General features: G+C 37.5%; 1 protein-coding gene across 1 annotated transcript in view; it reads left to right on the forward strand.

Moving 5' to 3' along the window:
* The window catches only part of SLC13A1 (solute carrier family 13 member 1), a 109,922-nt gene extending 92,197 nt beyond the window's left edge, over nucleotides 1-17,725 (forward strand). The window contains exon 16 of the mRNA XM_020909473.2: nucleotides 17,391-17,725. The gene's annotated coding sequence lies outside the window, so the exon portion shown is untranslated. The remainder of the gene's footprint in view (nucleotides 1-17,390) is intronic.
* The last annotated feature ends 783 nt before the right edge of the window (nucleotides 17,726-18,508 follow it).

Consider the following 18,508-nt stretch of genomic DNA (forward strand, 5'->3'; position numbering starts at 1 on the left):
GGTCAGACCTTTATTTTTAGCTTAAAATTCAATATTTCTATAAGATGAAGTGAGTCTAGAACATACAAAAACAACATGTAAGAAACTGTTTTTTCTTTGACTTCAATACTATGATAGCTACCTAATATTTATATCCTCAATTGTTTGATATTTATCTTAACTGAAGAGTATTTGATTCACAAGATGTTAGTTTCAGGTATACAGCAAAGTGATTCAGTTATATATGAATATGTGTTTCTTGCAGATTCTTTTCTCTTATACATTATTACAAAATATTGAGTATAGTTCCCTGTGCAATACTACTACTAAACCCAGGTCCAGCTGCTCACCGCTCAAAAGCCAATACTTGAGAGATAAGTGTTAAAAAGGAAAAGTTACTTTATTTTGGAGGCCAGCAACCAAGGAATAAGGTGGACTCATGTCCAAAAACCAACTCCCAATTGCCACTCAGGCAGCGTGTGTGTGCTCAGACGTTTAGTCACGTCTGACTCTTTGTGACAGCCTGGACTGTGGCCTCCCAGGTTCCTCTGTCCATGAGTTTCTCCTGGCAAGAATACTGGAGTAGGTTGCCATTTCCTCTTCCCAGGGTATCTTCGCAACCCAGGGATCGAACCCACGTCTGTTGCATCTCCTGCATTCGCAGGTGGATTCTTTACCACTAGTGCCACGTCAAGGGCGAGAGCTTTTACAGGGGGACTTCAGGGGTGTATTGGCAGAGGGAGGGGGCAGAGAAGCACAGTCAACTCTGAGAATCATCTCAAAATCAGTAATGTGGTGGTCTGATCAGTGTCACCTTGACTGTTTCAAGTACAGTTAATCTTCAGTTCTAGGATTAATTCCCCTTTTTTAAAATTTATTTTTATTAGTTGGAGGCTAATTACTTTACAATATTGTTGTGGTTTTTGTCATACATTGACATGAATCAGCCATGGATTTACATGTGTTCCCCATCCCGATCCCCCCTCCCACCTCCCTCTCCACCCGATTCCTCTGGGTTTTTGAGGCCAGTTCTCAGAATTATATGAAACAGAAAAGCTTCTGTCATAGCTACAATGTGGTCATCTTTCTCCACCTGGTAGGGACTTCAGTATCTGCAAAACAGCTCACAGAGTATGGCTCAGAATACTACCTATATTCCTTCAGGACTAACTAACGGTCCTTGATTTTGTTTAATAACTAAACTGTTATTATTTTGCCTTGTGTAAAGGCTCAGAGTTTAAAGTATGACAAAGCTCTAAGGCTAAGGGAGTGCTTAAACATAGTAGGTCCTTGTTCATCTATTTTATATATAGTAGTGTGTATGCATGCATGTTCTGCAATCCCATAGGCTGTAGCTCATCAGATTCCTTTGTCCATGGAATTTTCCAGGCAAGAATACTGGAATGGGTTGCCATTTCCTCCTCCAGGAAATTTTCCCAGCCCAGGGATCAAACTCATATCTCCTGCATTTGGCAGGCAGATTCTTTACCACTGAGCCATCTGAGAAGCCCCAGTAGAGTGTACATGATAATCCCCAAATCCTAATTTATCTCTCCCCCACTGTCCTCCTCTGGTAACCCTAAGATTGTTTTCTATGTCTATGAATCCATTTCTGTTTTGTAAGTAAGTTGATTTGTATCATTTTTTAAAAATTCCATATACAAGATATATATAATACTTGTCTTTGTCTTACTTCACTTGGTGTGATATTCTGTAGGTCCACGGATGCTGCTGCAAACGGTATCTTTGCATTCTTTTTTATGCCTGAGTAATATTCCATTGTATAAATATACCACATCTTCTTTATCCATTTGGAGAAAACCATAATTTGAAAAGATACACACACTCCAATGTTCATCGCAGTGCTATTTACGATAGTCGATACATGCAAGCAACCTACATGTCCAATGACAGATGAACGAATGATATAATTTTAAATTATTATTTTAATTTAGAATACAAGATTTCATGGCCATATTTGAAAATATCTCAGGACAAATATAGTTTCTTGTTTTATGTAAAAATAATTAGGAGATGCAGAGATTTAAATCTTGGGAAAATTGTTTAGAAAAATTAGTCAACCTCAAAGTTTGTTCAACCTGAGGAGGCAAGTCTCTGACAGAAGCTATGGTCTGACAGGAATACTTTATCTTCTCAGTAACAAGGCTTTTTGTGGTTCATCTAACAAATGTTAAATGAATAATAAATAATGGCAGGTTATTCCTCAGGGTTTTGGGAAGTCATTTTTACTATAGTCCTTGACATTCCTCTCCATAAACTTTTATTCTCCATCTCAGCTGGGAAAGTAATTGCTTCTGGTCAGAGTTGGGATATACTGGCTGTTTTCCAGAGCTGGGGGTCTACTGGGTATGAACAGCTCTGTCCTCAGGTATCTGGGAAGTTGCTTTGGGAAGCCCTGAACTTCCTCAATACAGAACCTACTCATGCGTCCTCCTTAGAATTTGAAAAGGGTCAGAATTCATCCTCAGAACTGGAATTTGACAGTCTCTATTACTGAGACTGTGGTTGAGGCTGTATTTGAGTTTTAACGTGCTAGATAATTTATACTTCATGTTAAAGCCAGCTTTATAGTTAATATATTCCTGAGGGCTAGTGTTACTTATATTTACTTCCCCATTTTTTTTTTTAAGCCAGAACTATGAGGTTGTAAAGAACCTCGGTCTTCCCACAGGAAGAGACATCTCATTGGCCATGATTTATATTCTATCTCCTATCTCTGTTTTATTTTTTATCTTCATATATTCACTTGACTAAATAATTTAAACAAAGGAAAAAAAAAAAAACCTCTATACAATTCCCTAAAACACTTCTGAGCATTTCTAGTAGCTTACCTTTTAAAATCTGATAGTACTCTACAAAATGTAAAGCAAGCTTTGAAGAAAGAGTATTTTAAACTAGCAACCCTTCATGTTTCTTCTGAACAGAACATGTATGGAAAGCAGGCATGATAACTAAACAATCAAGTACTGGTTGCTATAATATGGTATTCCATCTTGTGCAAGTCTCCTCTGAATCTATTTGCCAAACATGGATACTGAATCTGTAGTTAGGTGGTTCTGTGGATACAGTAAGAGTATTCAAAGAAGTTTAAAGTAGACTTCAAATTTAGATGTTTTTTAGTAACAAGACAGAGCCAGCATAGTTTATCCAGTTTGACACATTATATAGACAAAGTAATTATGTCAAAGTAAAAAACTCATGCCTATTAAAAGTATTTAAAATGTTACATCCCTAGACAGTAGGGTGCCTAGTGTCTTTAAAATCTCCTTGTCAACTCAGGCTGCAAATATTTAGTGTAGCCCTGTCCTTTGTCTACATCAATGGAGAAAACATAATGATGACTGTAGAAAGTTTCAAGGTTTGCAGAAGTTTTCCTGGATGATCAGCCTTGTTTATTAACTGCTAATTACAAAGTACAGCCTTGCATCTTTTATTTCCCTGAGCTGGGTTCTTTTAATATCTCAGTTCCAAATGCATTATAATTATATCTCAATTTTTTGAAGAAAGATCTTAGTTCCAGTAGGATTCTTAGTGTCTCTAGTAACACAATTTGGTCAGGTGTAATTTGAGGGACTCTTCAGCATTGGTGGGCTTCCTTGGTGGCTCAGAGGTTAAAGCTTCTGCCTGCAATGCGGGAGACCTGGGTTCGATCCCTGGTTTAGGAAGATCCCCTGGAGAAGGAAATGGCAACCCATTCCAGTATTCTTGCCTGGAGAATCCCATGGATGGAGGAGCCTGGTGGGCTACAGTCCACAGGGTCACAAAGAGTCAGACAGGACTGAGCAACTTCACTTTCACTTTCACTTTCAGCATTGGTGATGTTTTGCATTAACTAAGTGTTAAGAGTTTTGTGGAGTAGCTGTAAATATTTCTTACAGTGTTCTGAAAGCCTCTCTCTCATAAGAGTAAATTATGGTTAAAAAAACACAACAAACGTGGAGATGGAGATTGGGATGGCAGGAGCTGTTGACAGATTGTTTCTAGAGGTACAGGCATCACTTTCCATCTGCACCTGAGCTTTGGTGAACTGAAGAGATGCAAGCAGTGCTCTGCAAATGCAGGAGTGATACTGAGCCTCATTTTTCTCTTCCTGTTTTTATTCTTTACAACCCATCTGTTTTTCATTTCTACTATCTGAATGGCTGATGGAGTACCTTTTTAAAGCACTCAGAATGTCAGTGTGTGAATTGAAAGATGCATCACAATATAATTGCATGTTCTCAAGGGATATCATATTGTTAACTTTTATTAGAGTCTGATTAAGTGTCCCCTAAGAGACAAAGCCACAATATCAGAATTATCAAAGCAATCATCACCAGTATATCTTCTAAGTCTTCACCATGAAGAAATGTCAGCTTGTGAGTCAGGAGATTCAAAACTTTCTTGTTGACAATTTATAATCCCTTTTTTCAGCTCTCTGAAAAAATATGTATAACAAATGACAATTTAATCACACCCTCCATCTCTCCAAGTATTGTTCTGAATTTCTGTAAAGGTAAGTATAAAAATTCTCAGAAGAGTTGGAAAACCAGCTATTTCCCTTTTGTCGTTGTTCAGTTGCTCAGTCATGTCTGACTCATTCCGACCTCGTGGACTGCAGCACGCCAGGCTTCCCTGTCCTTTACTGTCTCCTAGAGTTTGCTCAAACTTATATCCATTGAGTTGGTGATGTCATCCAACCATCTCGTCCTCTGTTGCCCCCTTCTCCTCCTACTCTTAATCTTTCTCAGCATCAGGGTCTTTTCCAATGAGCCCAGCTCTTCTCATCAGGTGGCCAAACTATTGGAGCTTCAACTTCAGCATCAGTCTTTCCAATGAATATTCAGGGTGGATTTCTTATAGAATTGACTGGTGTGATCTTGCTGCTATCCAAGGGACTCTCGAGTCTTCTCAAACACCATAGTTCAAAAGCATCAATTCTTCAATGCACAGACTTCTTTATGGTCCAACTCTCACATCTCGACATGACTCCTGGAAAAACCATAGCTTTGACTATGTGGACCTTTACTCAGTTGTTTCCTGTTTCTCAGATGTTAGAATTAGCTGTTGGATGATTTAACCCATTTAACATAAATCCAAAGCAAGACCTTGTGATAGGTTCTAGGATTTCTTCATGAAAATGCATCACTGTAATATATGTTACTGTCTTTCTTAGGGGAAAATGTTAAAAATCAACAATGATATTCTAGAAAAGACCATTTAGTCCGCATCTTCACTTTTGGGGAAAATATGAGCTCATAGAAATCTTTGATATGAAAAGTTCATTCATTGCTCAGTTAACTTTATTGAAGATATTACCAGGTATGATCATATGAGTAGAGCTGTGGAAGCCTGGGTGGGGAAGTAAGGTTAAGAGAGTCTTATGTAAAAAGTGCAGTAAGATTTTGCACAGTTTTATCTAAATATTATCAAAATTCTTTACATTTGCTTTAATTGCCAAGGTTGTTGTTATTCTGTCCCTCAGCCGTGTCCGACTCTCTGCAACCCTGTGGACTGCAGCATGCCAGGATTTCCTGTACTTAGTATGATTATCTAATTTAAGGTTAGGAAAGTAAAGTACAAAATTCTAAAAGATATATGCACCCTTATGTTCATTGCAGTGTTATACATTCCATATATATTAATTTTATCTATTTAAAATTTTTAATTATGAAATACTCCAAACATATAGAAAAGTACTATTAACAACAACAGTGTATCCACCATCCCATGGACCCATTGTGCAAATTTTAAAGCTTAAGAACTTAACAAATTAATTAATAATTAGATTGTTTTAAATATTTGTCCCATATATTTTCCCAAAAGAAATAAGCAACTAAAGTCCCCTAACTACATCGCTCATTAATAGAGAAATGCAAATCAAATCTACAATGAGATATTACCTCACATTTTCCAGAATAGCTATCATAAAAAAATCTACAAACAGTAAATGCTGGAGAGGGTATGGAGAAAAGGGAATCCTCTTCTCTGTTGGTGGGAATGTAAATTGATATAGTCATTATGGAAGCCAGTATGAAGATTCCTTAAAAACTAGGAATAAAATTACCATATGACCCAGCAATCCCACTACTCAGTATATACCCTGAGGGAATCAAAAGTGAAAAAGACACATGTGCCCCAATGTTCATTGCAGCATTATTCACAATAACTAGGACATGGAAGCAACCTAAATGTCCATCCACAGATGAATGGATAAAGAAGTTGTGGTGCATATATACAATGAACTATCACTCAGCCATAAAAAGGAACTCATTTGAGTCAGTTCTGATGAAGTGGATGAACCTGGAGCCTATTACACAGAGTGAAGTAAATCAGAAAGAGGAAAACAAATATCATATATTAATGCATATATATGGAATCTAGAAAGACAGTACTGATGAACCTATTTTCAGAGCACTCAGACATAGAGAACAGACTTATGGACACGGAGGTGGGGGAAGGAAGGACAGAGTGGGATGAATGGAGAGAGTAATATGGAAACATATGCACTACCATATGCAAAATAGATAGCCAAATGGGAATTTGCTGTTATGACCCAGGGAACTCAAGCTGGGGCTCTGTAACAGCCTAGAGGGCTGGATGGTAGGAGGCAGGTTCAAGAGGAAGGGACATATGTATAGCTGTGGCTGATTCATGTTGATGTGTGGCAGGAACCAACACAATATTGCTAAGCTATTGTCCTTCAATTAAAGAACAGTACCTGCCTTAGAAAATAAAGCCCCCTAACTCATTACTGTCACCAGAGGTAATCACTAACCTCAATTTGATATGTATCACCCCATCTATGTATGATTTCAGACTTTCTCTACATCTATATGAGTGTGTATATATATATATATATATATATATATACATAAATACATACATATAGATAGATAGATAGATAGATAGATAGATAGATAGATAGATAGACAGACTGATATATAGCCTTCCCTGGTTGCTCAGCAGTAAGGAATCATCCCACCAATGCAGGAGATGCAAGTTTGATCCCTGGATCAGGAAGGTACCCTGGAGAAGGAAATGGCAATCCACTCCAGTATTCTTGTCTGGGAAATCACATGAACAGAAAACCCCTGGCAGGCTATAGTTGATAGGGTTGCAAAAGGTCAGACATGACTTAGTAACTAAATAGCAACATGTATGTAGCAATTTATAATATCGTGTTTAGAATTTTTAAAGTTTTATAAAATTATTTTCTGGGTATACTTTTACAGTATATTTTTAGTAACTGTATTAATAGCTTATTTTCTAGTTTATTCTTTTGAATTTTCTACAGCATTAGGTTTTATTTTAAAGGAAAATTTTATCAATTCTTCTGATGGACAATTTTTTTTCCTTGTAATAACCTTGCATGTGGCTTGTTGTACACATAGATGGGTTTTTCTAGAGACGATCACTATAATTGAAATTGCTCAGTTCTAGAGTGTAAGAGGGAGAAGGTAATGGCACCCCACTCCAGTACTCTTGCCTGGAAAATCCCATGGACAGAGGAGCCTGGTAGGCTGCAGTCCATGTGGTCGCGAAGAGTCGGACACGACTGAGCAACTTCACTTTCACTTTTCACTTTCATGTGCTGGAGAAGGAAATGGCAACCCACTCCAGTGTTCTTGCCTGGAGAATCCCAGGGACAGGGGAGCCTGGTGGGCTGCCGTCTATAGGGTCGCACAGAGTCGGATAAGACTGAAGTAAGTGACTTGGCAGCAGCAGTAGCAGAGTGTAAGTGTTGATGCTTTTGAACTGTGGTTTTGGAGAAGACTCTTGGGAGTCCCTTGGACTGCAAGGAGATCCAACCAGTCCATCCTAAAGGAGATCAGTCCTGGGTGTTCATTGAAAGGACTAATGTTGAACCGGAAACTCCAATACTGATGCAAACAGCTGACTCATTGGAAAAGATCCTGATGCTGGGAAGGATTGAGGGCACTAGGAGAAGGGGACGACAGAGGATGAGATGATTGGATAACATCACCGACTCAATGGACATGGGTTTGGGTGGACTCCGGCAGTTGGTGATGGACAGGGAGGCCTGGCGTGCTGCGGTTCATGGGGTCGCAAAGAGTAGGACATGACTGAGCGACTGAACTGAACTGAGAGTGTAAACATGTCCAGTTTTACTAGATATCACCTAGTTTCTTTCAGAAGTGGCTATAGTCATTTATTCTCCCAACAGCCATGGATGAAATTTTCTATTCGCTCACATCCTTGTCAACATTTATTGTTAGACATTTCAATGCTTGCCATTCACATAGAAATTTTATCTTGATGTTACATTAACATTTCCCTAGTGTGTTGTGAGACTGAGCATTTTTTCTTATACTTTTTAGCCCTTGGGATTTCGTGTTCTTTGAATTGTCTGTAGCTATATTTTCCTTAATTTCCTACTGTTTCTTTTTAGCGTTTCTAATAATTATTTAAATAATAATCTTTCTGGTTGGCAACTTTTAAAAAGCTTTTAATGGTGTATTATCTCTGAATGAAATTGTCAATTTTAATATAGTAAAATGTGCTTTTTTCCTTTAGCAGTGGTGCTTTTTCGCCTTTTTTTTTTTTATCCTTATAGATATACTCTATGCAACTTCCTTAAGAAAAACGTCCCTGCCCACAATGCCATAGAGCTATTCTGTTATGTTTTGCAGCAATTCTCACATAAGCAACATAAAATTAGTGTATAAATTTTTTCTTTTTATCTTTGTCCAATTTCATTAGGTTATATTATTCTTATTACATGAGTTGAGTATCTTTTCTACTTTTTCTATTCTCTGGAATCATTTATGTTAGACATAGAGTGTCATTCTTTTAAGAATGAGAAAATTTTACTACATATTTAGAATTTTCTTCCAAAATTTATTATGAAAATTGTCAAATAAACAGCAAAGCTGAAGGAGTTTTAGTGAACATCCCTGTACCTACCACCTAGATTCTACCATTAATGTTTTCGTCTACTTGCTTTACCACATATGTCTGCTCACCCTCCTGTCCAATAAGATTTCCAGTTGGTAAATTGATTTTAAATGCTGATTCTATGTTAATGTTATAAATCAAATAAAATTTTTAAAAAATTTGTTATGAGTGACTTTTGCTTTAGTTTTCAAAACTATTGGAATAAAGTTTTTAACATTATCCTTGTTATTTTGTCTGTGGTATTTGTACCTATGCCCTGTCTCCCTTTTTTGTTTTTATGAATTGATTGATCATAAGCTAGTTCACAAAACAAGTTTCAACAAATTACAAAAAATCAATTTTAGACAATGTATTCTAACCACAAGCCCATACAATAAGTAGCTAACAACAAAGAGGTAATTCAAAATAACTCCATATTTAGAAATTTAAAAAACACTTCTAATAAATTTTAATGCAACTTGAATTGCATATTATGTGGTTGTGTGTGTTATATATGTTTTATATGTTACTTGCCAGAAACAGGTTTATGCTCTCAGCATTTATTGCTCCCATCTGATCTGTGATTATATTCAATACACATTTTCTTTTGTACTACATTTGTTCAGATCTCATTTTATGCACTTTAATCAGCCTCTATAGCTTTATTCTTATAGGTTCCATGCTGGTTTTATGTTATTGATGCCATTATCAGCAGAACAAACACTTTTCAGCTGAGCTACTCTTTCTGTGGAATTCCATACAACATTCCACCAGTTCACCATAATCAGCACACACCTCCCTTTGCTCATCTCAACATGGCTAAAAAGCATCATTCCATCTGTTCTTGCTGGGAGATGGCATGTATCACTGATTTTTCTTACTCAGATTTCTGTTCATATTCAGATTGCCTATGCTTCTTCTGACTGAAAAGAGGTTGGTTGAAGAGCATTTGCTGGACATGAAGAATAACCGTAGTGTATTGCTCTTACTGGTATCTCAGAAAAACATAGTCCTCTTATAGGTAAATAGGTTTTCCCCCAGATATTTATTTCCCCCTAATGTTTAGAATTGACAACATGAATACTTCTGGACTGGGGAGACTGCACTTATGCTTTTTTTATTTGGTTGGTCACAGAATACTTAGATTTAAAGCCAGATTGGGACTTAGCATTAATAAAAACAGTATCTCATACTTACTGAGTGTTTATTGTGTAGCAGGCATGGTTCTAGGGGATTTACACATATTCATACTTGCTCATATATATGAGATGTGGACATTTTATTTCACAATAAATCATAACAACACTTCACTTTCTCCCTACGGTGAGACACATCTGATGTTTGTCTTCCCAATTTGTTAAAAGTGGAAAATTTAATTTAGTTCAGATTCAATGTCCACAGGGCTAGTTATAAAAATGTTTTCATCATTTTCCTCTTGCCCTTTTGGTTAAGATTAAGATCGCTACAGTGTATTAGATTAACATAATTTCAGTTATTATTTGCATAGACTATGAAAAAATTCAAAGTCAATAAAGCACAATTTAATTATTTGGCCTTTAATATACTTAAAGTCTTGTCCTATTGACTATAGAAGATTATGAATAGTCCTCATGATATTTTTTATTATTTTCTTCTGTATTCACTTGATGCTGTTTACTAATGCTATATCCACTGCCTTTGTGTACTTACTTAATAGCTCTTGTTCATGTTCAAATAGATGAGAGCAAATTATGTACATAGTCCTCATACATTCTGTGGAGACAGGATCTGGCTTTATTGTGCTTCCCTGAAAACTGAAATCTCCATTTGGAGATTGTCTCCTAATGTTGGTAACCATGTACTTGCCTTTCCTTTTTAAACTGCATGATGTAGCTATTAGTTGCAGAACCACCAAGTCCAGGGTTTTAACCCATTTTTTCCCTCATGTGGGCCATTTTTAAAGTCTTTATTAAATTTGTTACAATATTGCTTCTGTTTTACTGTTTCACATTTTGCTTTTTTGGCCATGAGACACCTGAGATCTTAGTTCCCCAACCAGGGATGGAACCCACACCCCCTACTTGAGAAGGCAAAGCCTTAACCACTGGACCACCAGGGAAGTCCCTTAACTCTCTTTTGAGTCAAATTCTCTTCTTTTTTAGTTCTTTTGAACTTTTAATTTTATACTGAGGTATAGCTTTTCAACAAGGTTGTGACAGTTCCATGTGAACAGTGAAGGGTGAATCAAATTTTTCCAGCTTACTCTTCGTCTTCTTTATCGTGGGCAAGAAAAGACAAATATTTGCTTTCAGCCAGAATCTGTCCCACATCTGGTCTTATACAGCTTCGTGAAGAGGCAGGGGCCCCTGCACCAACAGTTAATGAAAAGAAGAAGTAAAATAAACATGCAGCCAGTGACATGCTTTAGAACTTCTTTGAGGAGACCCTGTTCTTTGTTACACATCTGCTCACTTTGAAGAATTAGCTTACTAAATCATCTTTGAATGGCCTTCCTCTCCCTTCAGAATAAATCAGTTCAGTTCAGTTCAGTCGCTCAGTTGTTTCCGACTCTTGGCGACCCCATGGATTGCAGCACGCCAGACCTCCCTGTCCATCACCAACTCCCAGAGTTTACTCAAACTCATGTCCACTGAGTCGGTGATGGCATCCAACCATCTCATCCTCTGTTGTCCCCTTCTCCTCCCACTCTTCAATCTTTCCCAGCATCAGGGTCTTTTCTAATAAGTCAGTTCTTCGCATCAGGTGACCAAAGTATTGGAGTTTCAGCTTCAGGGTAAGTCCTTCCAATGCATATTAGGAACCACAGCATGCCAGGCCTCCCTGTCCATCACCAACTCCCACAGTCTACCCAAACCCATGTCTATTGAGTCAGTGATGCCATCCAACCATCTCATCCTCTGTCAACCCTTTCTACTCCTGCCTTCAATCTTTCCCAGCATCAAGGTCTTTCCAATGAGTCAGCTCTTCATATCAGGTGGCCAAAGTATTGGAGTTTCAGTTTCAACATCAGTCCTTCCAATGAACACCCAGAACTGGTCTCTTTTAGGATGGACTGGTTGGATCTCCTTGCAGTCCAAGGTACTCTCAAGAGTCTTCTCTGAGGAGCAAGTGTCTTTTAATTTCATGGTTGCAGTCACCATCTGCAGTGATTTTGGAGCCCCTCAAAATAAAGTCTGTCACTGTTTCCACTGTTTCCCCATCTATTTGCCATGAAGTGATGGGGCCAGATGCCATGATCTTAGTTTTCTGAATGTTGAGTTTTAAGTCAACTTTTCCACTCTCTTCTTTCACGTTCATCAAGAGGCTCTTTAGTTCTTTGCTTTCTGCCATAAGGGTGGTGTCATCTGCATATCTGAGGTTATTGATATTTCTCCCAGCAATCTTGATTCCAGCTTGTGCTTCATCCAGCCCAGCATTTCTCATGATGTACTCTGCATATAAGTTAAATAAGCAGGGTGACAATATACAGCCTTGACATACTTCTTTCCCAATTTGGAACCAGTCTATTGTTCCATGTCCAGTTTTAACTGTTGCTTTTTAAACTGTATACAGATTTCTCAAGAGGTAGGTCAGGTGCTCTGTTATTCCTGTCTCTTTAAGAATTTTCCACAGTTTATTGTGATCCACACAGTCAACGGCTTTGGCATAGTTAATAAAGCAGAAATAGATGTTTTTCTGGAACTCTCTTGAATTTTCGATGATTTAATGGATGTTGGCAGTTTGATCTCTGGTTCCTCTTCCTTTTCTAAATGCAGCTTGAACATCTGGAAGTTCTTGGTTCATGTACTGTTGAAGTCTGGCTTGGAGAATTTTGAGGATTACTTTGCCAGTGTGTGAGATAAGGTGCAATTGTGCGATAGTTTGAGCATTGTTTGACGTTGCCTTTCTTTGGGATTGGAATGAAAACTGACCTTTTCCAGTCCTGTGGCCACTGCTGACTTTTTCAAATTTGCTGACATATTGAGTGAAACACTTTCACAGCATCATCTTTTTGGGTTTGAGATACCTCAACTGGAATCACATCCACTAGCTTTGTTCGTACTGATGCTTCCTAAGGCCCACTTTACTTCGCATTCCAGGATGTCTGGCTCTAGGTGAGTGATGATTACACCATCATGATTATCTTGGTTGTAAAGATATTCTTTGTATAGTTGTTTTGTGTATTCTTGCCACCTCTTCTTAATATCTTCTGATTTTGTTAGGTCCATACCATTTCTGCCCATCTTTGCATGAAATTTTCCCTTGGTATCTCTAAATTTCTTGAAGAGATCTCTAGTCTTTCCCATTCTATTTTTTTCCTCTATTTCTTTGCACTGATCACTGAGGAAGGCTTTCTTATCTCTCCTTGTTCTTCTTTGGAACTCTACATTCAAATAGGTATATCTTTCCTTTTCTCCTTTGCCTTTCACTTCTCTTCTTTTCACAGCTATTTGTAAGGCCTCCCCAGAAAACCATTTTGCCTTTGTGCATTTCTTTTTCTTGGGGATGGTTTTGATCCCTGCCTCCTCTACAATGTCACAAACCTCCATCCATAGTTCTTCAGGCACTCTGTCCATAAGATTTAATCCTTTGAATCTATTTCTCACTTCCACTGTATAATAGTAAGGAATTTGATTTAGGTCATACCTGAATGATCTAGTGATTTTTCCTCCTTTCTTCAATTTAAGTCTGAATTTGGCAATAGGAGTTCATGATCTGAGCCACAGTCAATTCCCAGACTTGTTTTAGCTGACTGTATAGAGCTTCAAATCAGGGTTCTCAAAAACTACATGGTTGACATTTTAGTTCAGCTAAGTGTTTTGTGCATGTGAGTGAGGAGCTGTCCTGTGTGTTGTGGTATGCCTGGCATACCCTCTAGATCTACCCTCTAGATCCCAGAAGCTAATGCCTTCCATTTGTGGCAACCAGAAATATCTCTGAACTTTGTGAAATGCCCCTACACAGGCAAAATTACCCCAAGCTAAGAACCACTGACATATATTTAATTATGTATACATGTAATTGCAGTTATAGACAATATTAACCTAATTTTGTTGTTGTTTAGTTGCTAAGTCATGTCCAACTCTTTTGCAACCCCATGGACTGTAGCATAGAAGATAAATAATTACAGAAATCAGAGTGGCTGTTATAACAAAATATGATTTGAAATTTTATATTTAAAGCAAATAGAATATATTTAACTGATCATATTGACAGAAAGGTAAAATAATTTATGACAAAGAACATTGCGTTATAGCCACCTGGGTATAACAGCTAGTTGTCAGGCATTTGTATAATAGTAACTGAAATACACTGCTCATTCTTTTTTTTAATGATTTTATTCATTTATTTAGTGGTTGTGCTGGGTCTTCTTTGCTGCAGGGGCTTTGCCCTAGTTGTGGAGAACAAGGGCTGCTTTCCAGTTGCAGTGCACGGGATTCTCATTAGAGTGACTTCTCTTGTTGGAGGGCATGGGCTCGAGGGCCTGTGACCTCAGTAGTTGTGGCTCCCGACCTCTAGAGCACAGGCTCAATAATTGTGGCACATGGGTTTAGTTGCTCTGCGGCATGTGGGATCTTCCTGGATCAAGAATAGAACCTATGTCTCCTGCACTGGCAAGTGGATTCTTTGCCAGTGAGCCATCAAGGAAGCCCTACACTGCTCATTCTTTCCCGCAGCAATTGTGACGTGATTACCCTGTCCTAGAAACTGTGCAGAGGACAGAGATTCCAGCAACAAAAATGAAGCAAAACAGTCCTTTTTTGCAAGTAAACTGCTGTTCTCAAAGGTAGTTTTTCTAAAGATATAGTCTTTGTAAATTTAAAGAATGTAAGCATAGTATTGAATAAAAGTTTAATTCTACATTTTGTCAATTTCTTAGTTTTTGCCAAGCTGCTATGTACCTTGCAGGTGTCTATAAACAGTAAAATCTCACTAATTTTACTGAGCAAAGGAAAAGCTGTTGTTTAGTTTTTTAAATTATTTAATAAGTCTTTTCTCATTTCCAAGTGTTATTCAAACTAATAAAAATCTGCCACCTCAAAGTTTTAGAAATAAATTTTAAAGCCTAGAAAAACATGATTTGAAATTGGCTCATCATTTGTTCATGATTATATACTTTTCTTCAATATACATATTTCCTTAATATTATGTATATATTCAAAGCATAACCTGATATTACACGCATTTCATTCATTTTCATGAATGTAGGTTTCTTTGTATGACCATACCATGAAGTATTTGTATTTCCTCCACTGATCAACATTGAGAACATTTGCAATGTTTGTGCACTTGTGTGAGAATTTCTTTTCTGTAGATGTTTAGTGCTATATGACCATCTTCTTCTTTACTACATGTTGCCAAGGATCCTTGAAAGTAGTTACATCAATTTCAACTCCTACCAAAATTACTGATAATTTCCCTCTCATTCTTTGCAACAGTCAATACTTAAACAGTTTTCCTATAAGCTTATAAGCCAATAAACCAATCTGGTGGGTGGACAACCAGCATGGGCTTCCATTCGCAACCCTGTCTCAGGCCCCACAAATGTTAGGGATGTTCTGTGTCCATGTGTGTTTCTAGGCTCTCTATCCTATTTCATTGGTCTATTTGTCTGCTCCTGTTCTAATAGCACACTGACTTAAGCAAAATGACAGCTAATCAAAACAGCAATTCCTCCACCAAATTTGTTGGAAATTATCTCATTCTTGTATCTCTCTCTTTTTTTTTTTTTTTTTTTGGAACCAGCTTATAAAGTTAAAAAAAAAAAAAGAAGTCTTCTTTAAACTATCACCTTAAAAATCAATAATTTTATTCTCCTTTAAATATGAAAGTTTCCTTTTAGTCAGATTTAGGAATTGTGTCATATTGAAACTCCTTCACGTCAGTTCTGTCTTGGCCTCTAAGGCAGTGGTTCTAGATTAGAGATGATTTTGCCCTCCAGGGGACATTTGGCAACATCTGGAGACAGTTTTGGTTGTCACAACTAGAGTAAATATTGTCCCTGTTTGGATAGAGATCTGGGATGCTGGTAAACTTTCCACAATGCACAAAGCAGCCTCCACAACACTCTGTTTGACCTAAAATGTCAATACCACCAAGGTTGTGAATCTTTATTTCAGATAACATAAGGACATGTAGCACCCATTATGACACACACACACATATCAGTGTTTGTATATGTTTGTGTGTGTATGTGTGTGAACGTATTTTAATCAGTACTTAGTCAGCTACTTTCTTACTCAATGCCCTTTCCCTGAGATTCTGAAAGCAATTTACCAACATTATTTTGTTAATCCTGGTCCAGTGCTCTAGAAATAGGTGATAACTTGATTATGCTTCTTTTATTAATTCAGTGAGCTTTACCAGTATTCATTACAAAAGAAAAATTATTGAAAAACTGTATCTCATGAAGTTTTCTATGTGGTAGTTGATCTTTTCTTCCTTTCTTCTGCTTATAAAAGTTGGATGACTGTTTTTCAGGCAAAATTTTTCTTCCTACTTTTCAGCATGCTATTGAATTCTAAGACCCTAATTCTTAGTACAGAAAGGAATCTAGTTTTAACACACATTTAAAATTTTTATTTCGATGGGTAGAAATATTTTCATGCTTCAGTGAAACTCTAAGGAAAAATTTTTATAAAAAAACTGTAATGGTTTAGTAATTAGAATCCTCCAGGAGAGTAGATATTGTAAAGGAATTTACTAATCAATATAAAACAATGCCACTAGGTTTTAGATTTCACTAGACTTCATTTCAAAACTTGATGTTTGAAAGCAAAACATTTTGCAGGAATTCCGAAGGGATTATTATGAAAGCGTTTGATGATTCTTAAGGAACCATATATCTGAATGTGGCTATAAAAGAAAATTTCATGCTGAGGTTACTGGTTGTAAAGGCAAGTCCATCATCCTTGTTCTCATAGCTGGTGGGTGGAGGTATACTTGAGAATGGGTCATGGTTAATTTTATGTGTCAGCTTGGCTGGACCACGGAGTCCCAATCTGTGGATAAATATTTTTTCTGGATATGCCTATAAGAGTGTTTTTGGATGAGAGCAACATTTAAATTGGAACTTTGAATGAAGAAGATCACTTTCTAATGTATGGGTGGGCCTCATCCAATCAGGTGTGTTCTAAATAAAACAAAAGATTGACCTCTTTTGAGCAAGAGAAAATTCTACAGCAGACGACTTGTGCATCTGAACTGCTGTATCAGCTCTTCTTTCGGTCTCCAGCCTGCCAGCCCACCTGTGGATTTTAGATTTGCCAACTTCAATAAACACATGAGCCAATTCCTTAAAATAAATTTCTTCCTCAGTTATATACACATCCTATTTATTTTGTTTCTCTGGAGAACCCTGAAAAATACAATATGTAAAGTGATTTATGACGTATAAGCAGTATGTAGAAAGATAGATGGATAAACATACACTTTGATCTAAGCAGAATTAGACACAGTGGTGAGCAGCCAGTTGTGGTTTCTTTTATTCAAACTATTATTTTACACACTTTTTCCATCTTCTCTATTTTCAGATCCCATCATATATGTTGTGAGTTTCACAAACATGCTGAGATAAATACTACATACTCAGCTCTCCTTCCTTCCTGGACACATGGGAAACTAAACTTCCTAGGAGTTCTTGCAGTTAGGGGCATCAGAGTGACTAGTCTTGACCAAAGAGATGTGCGTGGAAAGGACTGTGTCATGTGCAGGATGAAGGGGTGAAAACCTCTCTGTGCAACTCTCCAGTCTCCGTCTTCCTGTCCTGCAACAAACTCTGAAACCTCATGTTGAAATGTCAATGCCCCTCATACCAGAGATTTGTTGTGACTTTGTGGAGCAGAGCCTGCCTCTGTCCAGCTTTGAACATGTGACATGGTACAGAAATAAACTTTTATTGTATTAAACCACTGGAATTCATGGCTAATGGTTTACCACAGTATAACTTACCTTATCCTGACTAACATATTTGCCAGTGCCTCCTTGCTCACACTATATAAATACTGCAAGGAAAGTCAACTGCAACTATATCCTAATGAAACATGATAAGATTCTCTAAAAGAACAAGTTGAATACATAATTAATATAATAAATAATTAACATAGTAAAGTTTTAATATTAATATTACCACTGTTATTTGCTGTCTTGACAATTGAATTCAAATGTATTTAAATCAGTTTCTGTGTATAGACACATCTCTTCTGTCTCACACTTTTTCTGACATTGTCCAAATAATTTTAATTCCCTGTGCCACTATTTTCACATCAGTTCAGTTCAGTTCAGTCGCTCAGTTGTGTCCGACTCTTTGCGACCCCATGAATCGCAGCACGCCAGGCCTCCCTGTCTATCACCAACTCCTGGAGTTTACTCAAACTCATGCCCATTGATTTGGTGATGCCATCCAGCCATCTCATCCTCTGTCGTCCCCTTCTCCTCCTGCCTGCAATCCCTCCCAGCATCAGGGACTTTTCCAATGAGTCAACTCTTCTCATGAGGTGGCCAAAGTATTGGAGTTTCAGCTTCAGCATCAGTCCTTCCAATGAACACTCAGGCTGATCTCCTTTAGGATGGACTGATTGGATCTCCTTGCAGCATAATGGTATACAAATTAGAAAATTAACTAGTTTTTGGATAGTGTGGATAGCTTCTC

Source organism: Odocoileus virginianus, chromosome 1, assembly GCF_023699985.2.
Source record: "Odocoileus virginianus isolate 20LAN1187 ecotype Illinois chromosome 1, Ovbor_1.2, whole genome shotgun sequence".
In the NCBI taxonomy this organism is placed as follows: domain Eukaryota; kingdom Metazoa; phylum Chordata; class Mammalia; order Artiodactyla; family Cervidae; genus Odocoileus; species Odocoileus virginianus.